This window comes from Rhineura floridana, chromosome 6 (genome assembly GCF_030035675.1).
Source record: "Rhineura floridana isolate rRhiFlo1 chromosome 6, rRhiFlo1.hap2, whole genome shotgun sequence".
NCBI lineage: Eukaryota > Metazoa > Chordata > Lepidosauria > Squamata > Rhineuridae > Rhineura > Rhineura floridana.
In genome coordinates this window covers 45,130,112-45,136,111 of record NC_084485.1, presented here as the reverse complement: position 1 = coordinate 45,136,111, position 6,000 = coordinate 45,130,112, and positions in this window count along the sequence as shown.

Genomic DNA, 6,000 nt, shown 5'->3' with positions numbered 1-6,000 from the left:
GAAATCCTGTTAATCTCGTTAGTTTTGTTATCTGTAATAAATACTTAATTTGGTTTACCAAAGGCCTGATCCTTGGCTGGGGTTTCACAGACCAGAAGGGAGGGTAAGGTAATGACCAAGGCTGAAGGGGAACTGTAACAAATGGTGGCAGCGGTGAAGAGAATAACAATACCAGTATTCAGAGTCTCTGGGAATACTAGTATTGGGACGTTACTGGTGGTTGCCTAGCAGGGGGATCTGTTGAGATCTGTGCTAGAGCGGATAGGTAAACCATAAGAGAGTGCGGTCCGGACTGGTGGAGTCCCTGGTGGTGCCTAGAGACAGGCAGTAACCACGAGCAGGTAGGAACCTGACAGGGAGAGCCAGGGAAGGACGCATCACATGTGGTGTCAGTAGTGGTGGGATACGAACAACAGAGAATCCAGATACGAATACTAGAGAATCCAGAACAGTGGTGTGGCAAACAGAAATAACAAAACAAGATTTCTTGTGAGAGTGACTGGCAAAGAGTGTGTGGCAAAGAGTGAGTGAACTCAAACACCATGGCTGAATACATAAAAATGAAAAGAGAGGAGCTGGTGGAGAAGTGCATAACATTCAATTTACCTCACGAGGGTAAAGGGGTAGATGAATTGAGGGTAGCACTTATAGGATTTGCAACTGCCCACCAAAAACAACCTGTCAGGGAAGAGACCCCAGAAGGATATTTAAGCAATCCCGCTTATATAGAGTACTTGAGAGAGAAGTTAAGATGGGAGGCTGAGGAAAAAGACAAGCAGAGGGAGTTGGAAGCTGAGAGATTGAAGAGGGAGGCTGAGGAAAAAGACAAGCAGAGGGAGTTGGAAGCTGAGAGAATGAGATTGGGGTTTGAGGAGAGGGAGAAGCAACGAGCAGTGGATGCTGAATTACAAGTAGAAAAGTTAAAATTTGATAGAGAGAAATTTCACTCTGAGGAGACAAGGAAAGACAGAGATGGAGCAAAAATAAAAATTACTCCAAAGGACTTTGCTGTCTATGAGCCTGGTCAAGATCCTCAAATTTACCTCAGCACCTTTGAAAAAGCAGCTCAGTTGTGGGGGCTACCTGAAGATAAATACATGCAGTATTTATCAAATCTGATTAAAGGGGAATTGGCTGAGGTATACCAATATTTCCCCTCAGACAGGCCTGTCACCTATGCTGAATTCAAAGAAGCAGTGTTTAAAAGATTCAGACTGGGGCCTGATTATTTTAGAAAGCTTTTCAGAAACTGCCAGATACAGACAGGGAGGTCTTTTGTGGAACTGGGAGCAAAGTTGATGGATATATTTGGAAAGTGGATGAGTAGTGCCAAAGCTCAGTCAGTGGAAGAGGTGAAAAGCCTCATGATACTGGATCAATTATACCATCAGTTACCACCAGAAATAAGGCTCCTGGTCAAAGACCGTTCCCCTACATCTGTGCAGGAGGCCGCAGAGATGGCGGATCACTTCGCCTCCAATAGAACTGGCTGGGTGGGGAAAACATCAAGAGAGTTTAAACCCAGACCATATAGTGCTGGCAGAAGGGATGTGGTACCACAGCAAGTGAGTCCTCCATTAAAATCTGAAGGGCACAGGACACCCCAGAGTGGATCTGTGTACCCTAAAAGTGAGGAGAAATTATGCTACAAATGTGGTAGACCGGGGCACCTACGTTTTCAGAGTGAGGTTGCCAACCCCATTAGTAATCCTGCTCAGACAAGGGCAGTGAAAACAGAGCCCAAGGCTTTAGAAGCAGCGAAAAAGGTTCAGTTTTGCCAGATAAACTGGACAGAAGTAACAGACCTTGATTCAAGTCTGAGAGAGGAAGTGAGTGTACAAGGGGCAAATTATTGGGCATTGCTTGACACTGGTGCCGCTCAGACGTTACTGAGGCCAGATTTAATAAAATCTGAAGAAATATTACCTCAGGAAACAGTGACTATCCAAGGAGTGAGGGGTCAACCAGAGAGTTTGCCTGTGGCCCTAGTGAAAATGGAATGGAGAGGCCAAAAGGGCCAATATAAAGTTGGTATTAATGCCCAGCAACAAGAACCAGTAATACTGGGAAGAGATGTTATGGGGGCACAGGGGAAAATATATGTAGTGACCAGACAGCAAATTGGCAGAGAAAAAGAAGCCATATTAAGGGGGGCTGAAACAAACAGGGTGGAATCTGTTAGCCAGCCTCAGGTCACCATAGCAACCACTAGCAGGCCTGCTGAAGAAGACAAACTGTATCAAGTGGTCTCTGGGGAAGAAGCAGAGCAATTCAGGGAAGAGCTGCATAAAGATATAAGTCTGAAGCAGATAAAGGAACAAGCCCTGACCCAACAGATTCCTTTCACTGACAAACTGAGGAATCAAGTTGTGTGTGAGAATGGGATTTTATATAGACTGTGGATGCCTGCTGAGAGAAAGGATGAATGTGAACCAGTGAAGCAATTGATAGTACCTAGCAAATACAGAACCAGATTGCTAGAGGTAGCCCACGATGTCCCATGTGCAGGACATCTGGGAATAAAAAAGACCAAGAGGAGATTGGCTGCACATTATTATTGGTCAAATATCTCCAAGGATGTAAAACAACATTGTCTATCTTGTGGAATATGCCAAAAGGTGGGAAAGAGTGGAGTAAAGACCAAGGCACCCTTAAAGCCCCTTCCTATAATTGGACAACCCTTTTATAGAGTGGGAATAGATTTGGTGGGCCCTTTTTCCAAACCCACAAGGCATGGCAAGAAATATCTAGTGGTGGTGGTGGATTTTGCCACCAGGTACCCAGACACAGAAGCACTGAGATCTGTAGAAGCCCCTGTAGTGGCAGAGGCTTTATTAAAAATCTTTATGAGGCTGGGTTTCCCTCATGAAGTGCTGACAGATCAAGGCAGTGTATTCATGGGAGAAGTGATGCAATGTATGTGGAAATGTTGTGGTCTAAAACATCTAAAGACCACTACTTACCATCCCGCCACTCATGGGCTAACTGAGAGATTCAATGGAGTTTTGAAGGGCATGATAAGAAGCTATGTTCAAGATCACCCACAAGACTGGGATGAACGGTTGGGATGCTTCTTATTTGCATACAGAGAAGTCCCTCAGGAGTCAACAGGCTTCTCACCCTTTGAACTCATGTTCACTAGAAAAGTGAGGGGACCTTTGGAACTGCTAAAAAATTCATGGGAAGGAACTCTGGGAGAGTACAAAACTTCTGTAGTAGATTTTGTATTGGAATTCCGCAATAAATTAACATCAATGATGGAAGTAGTGAAAGAGAATTTGAGTCATGCACAGGAGAAGCAAAGTTACTGGTATGACAGAACAGCCAGAGAACGTGTGTATGATGTGGGAGATATGGTTATTGCGTTCATACCCAGGAAACATGACAAATTACAAGCTAACTGGGAAGGACCATATACCATCAGAGAAAGGCTTGACACAGTGACATATGTAATCACCACAGACCAATTAAACAAAAGCAAAGTGGTTCATGTAAATATGTTAAAGCCTTACCATACCAGGGATGCAAAGGTGTTGCAAGTTACCTTATTCCCTGAGGGAAGTGGGCCTGAACTTCCAGATTTGGTACAGGAAAGCAAAGACAAAGGAGGGGTAGATCAAGTGGAATGGTCAGAGGAGGTGAAGGAGGAAGTAAAAGAAGAGATTCTGAGAGTTTTGAAAACCTATAGGAATCTCTTTAGCAACAAACCTGGCCGAACCAGTATAGTTATACATTCCATTGATACTGGAGATCATGCCCCAATCAGATCTGTTCCGTACCGTGTGAATGGGAAAGTTTTGAATGAGATCAAAAAGGAGTTGGAAGAGATGCTGGAATTAGGAGTGATCAGGGAATCCATCAGTCCCTGGGCCTCAAGTATTGTCCTGGTTCCGAAAAAAGATGGAACGACAAGGTTTTGCATTGATTATCGGCTAATCAATAAAATTACTGTCCCAGATGCGTATCCTATGCCTAGGGTAGACACTATGTTAGAGTTATTGGGGGCAGCAACCATTATCTCTACACTAGATCTCTGTAAAGGATTTTGGCAAATGGAACTAGACGAGCAATCCAGAGCCAAAACTGCCTTCAGTACACCAGATGGGTTATATGAGTTTGTGACCTTACCCATGGGACTAAGGAACTCACCAAGTTCATTTCAGAGGCTAATCAATACTGTGTTGCGAGGCATGTCAGATTTTGCAGTGGCCTATATCGATGATGTGGCCATTTTTAGCAAGTCGGTGCCTGAGCATGTCCAACACCTGACAACAGTATTGGAGGCCTTAAGAAACGCAGGCCTCACAATAAAAGCTAAGAAATGCCAGTTTGGACTAAAGGAAGTAATCTATTTGGGACATAAGGTGGGGAGTGGGAAAATCACCCCCTTATGGAGCAAGGTGGAGGCAATACAAGCGTGGCCGATCCCCTTAACCAAAAAACAAGTAAGGGCATTTCTGGGTGTGGCTGGATTTTATAGGAAGTTTGTGAGAAATTTTGGGGAAATAGCAACCCCCTTGCATGAATTAACAAAGAAGAAGTGTTCTGAGCGTGTGGTATGGACGGATGAATGTCAGAAGGCTTTTGATCTACTGAAGCAAGCCTTGTGCCAAGGACCCATATTAATAGCACCAGACTATGAGAAACCATTCATCGTGGCTACAGATGCGTCGGACCTGGCGCTGGGAGTCGTCTTGCTACAGGAGAGAGAAGGCACCAGACATCCAGTGGCGTACCTGAGTTGCAAGCTGACGCCGAGGGAGAAAAACTATTCGTCGGTCCAGAAGGAGTGCCTAGCGGTCGTGTGGGGACTGAACAAGTTGCGCCCATACGTGTGGGGACGAAGATTCACAGTGACTACGGATCATCGGGCCTTGTTATGGTTGCAGACTATGAAAAACCATAACACTATGCTGCAGAGGTGGTCCTGGGCCGTACAGGACTATCAAGTGGACTTCCAGTTCATCAAAGGCAAGGACAATGTACTGGCCGATGGACTTTCCAGGCAAGTGGCTGGGACTGCAGTGACGTGACCAGACAGAGGAACAAAGAAAGACATTTTCCCCATAGAGACTTTTATTTGTTAACGCGACGTATAAATCCTGGAACAGGAATAATACTCTGCCATTGTTTAAGGGGGGGGAAATGTGATGTTCCTATATATTAGTGTCTATATGGTAAGTGCTGGTTGTTTAGAGTATACAGGGTAAGTAGTGAAAGAGGAGGGGGAGTGAATGGGCAATAGAATGCTTGATGATTGGCTGAATGTTTAAAATAGCTGACAGTATAAATGAAAGGATGACAGGTAAATCTGGGTGAATGTGAGGTGGTGAATTGTGGAATCAAGGGGGGAGAAGAGAAAGAGTGGATTGCTTGGTGGGGTTTGAGAGAGTTGTTTGCCAGGAGAGAGTGGAGAAGGAGGGAGGTGGAGTTCGGATTAGTATTGAGTAAAACCATATGCTTATGTGCCTTAAGAAGAAATCTTGTTAATCTTGTTAGCTTTGTTATCTGTAATAAATACTTAATTTGGTTTACCAAAGGCCTGATCCTTGGCTGGGGTTTCACAGACCAGAAGGGAGGGTAAGGTAATGACCAAGGCTGAAGGGGAACTGTAACAAATGGTGGCAGCGGTGAAGAGAATAACAATACCAGTATTCAGAGTCTCTGGGAATACTAGTATTGGGACGTTACTGGTGGTTGCCTAGCAGGGGGATCTGTTGAGATCTGTGCTAGAGCGGATAGGTAAACCATAAGAGAGTGCGGTCCGGACTGGTGGAGTCCCTGGTGGTGCCTAGAGACAGGCAGTAACCACGAGCAGGTAGGAACCTGACAGGGAGAGCCAGGGAAGGAAGCATCACACCCTCCATAAATCTACTCCAATGGTTGGGGGAACTCCTAGAACAGATTTAGAGGGTGCACAGGAAGAGGAGAGGAGGAAAGTCCTATTGTGCTAGTGGTAATCCTTGCACTGATGGGATCCTGACTTAGCACTGCATTGGA